The 953-nt window shown below is 36.6% G+C and overlaps 1 protein-coding gene across 1 annotated transcript in view; it reads right to left on the bottom strand.

Moving 5' to 3' along the window:
* rasgrp3 (RAS guanyl releasing protein 3 (calcium and DAG-regulated)) overlaps positions 1-591 on the bottom strand; it is a 34,144-nt gene extending 33,553 nt beyond the window's left edge. Inside the window, exon 1 of the mRNA XM_014002307.1 lies at positions 433-591. The gene's annotated coding sequence lies outside the window, so the exon portion shown is untranslated. The remainder of the gene's footprint in view (positions 1-432) is intronic.
* Between the last annotated feature and the right edge of the window lie 362 nt (positions 592-953).

Genomic DNA, 953 nt, shown 5'->3' with positions numbered 1-953 from the left:
TTTATTTATTTATTTATTTATTTATTTATTTATTTATTTATTTATTTATTTATTTATTTATTTATTTATTTATTCACACTTCTTTAACAAGCTCAAAAATATTGTCACCATAATACAATCTTGAACTCAGACACAACCAGGCTAAAGTGGCCCGATCGTGTCTGGACCAGGCATTTATTAAACAAAACAGATCATGGAGAAGTGAAATTGTGCATTCCTAATACAGTTAAGGGACAAATATYATCAGAATTATAGTTTGATTTTCTGTATCTGCATTTATATCTATTTCAATTTCCATCATGTCATAATTCATTACCAAATACAAAGAGGCACAAAACAGAGCCTCTCCATTTGTTGTGATGAATGTTTACATCCCAAGTCGAGCAGAAAGAGCTGTGCTAAATTACTTAGCTGACCATGAAAGTACCTTACCTGAGACTTGCAATCACCAGAATCTACCGCTCAACTCAAAGAGCCAGGTTTTAAAGATATCCATGAAGCGGTGTTTCTTTAGATCTCCTCAAATCTRCATGAAAACAAAAACCCACTGGGGTCCAGAGGGTCCCCCAGCCWCTCCGTCTTTCCAAAAGCCCTTTGTCTTTGTGTGCCATGCACAGTAATGTGGTGCATTCAACCAGCGCAGAGAGCGTATGCGAGTTTTGTTTGTCTACATGACCACTAGACTTCCTTCAATTCTTTTCTCAAACTTAGTTTTCCTGCCTGGATTAGTTGAACTGGGCTAAATATAGAGCCCACACAAGGTAAAGAGGAAATAAAAAAAAAGCAAAGCAGGAAATGGATCACAATATGCCTGTGTGCATGTTTGTTTCTGCATGTCTTCCTGCAGCAGGTCTCAGAAACATTCATAGAAACTTGGGTCAGTGAGTGGGGACACTGTGAAACTGGACCTGGTTTATACAGTTTTGGTTTGTTTTGAGAATTTTATTTTTTTT

The sequence above is a fragment of the Austrofundulus limnaeus genome, unplaced genomic scaffold, assembly GCF_001266775.1.
Source record: "Austrofundulus limnaeus strain Quisiro unplaced genomic scaffold, Austrofundulus_limnaeus-1.0 Scaffold0, whole genome shotgun sequence".
NCBI classification, from domain to species: domain Eukaryota; kingdom Metazoa; phylum Chordata; class Actinopteri; order Cyprinodontiformes; family Rivulidae; genus Austrofundulus; species Austrofundulus limnaeus.
Note: the sequence above shows the minus strand (reverse complement) of the source record. Positions and strands in the feature narration are given on the sequence as shown.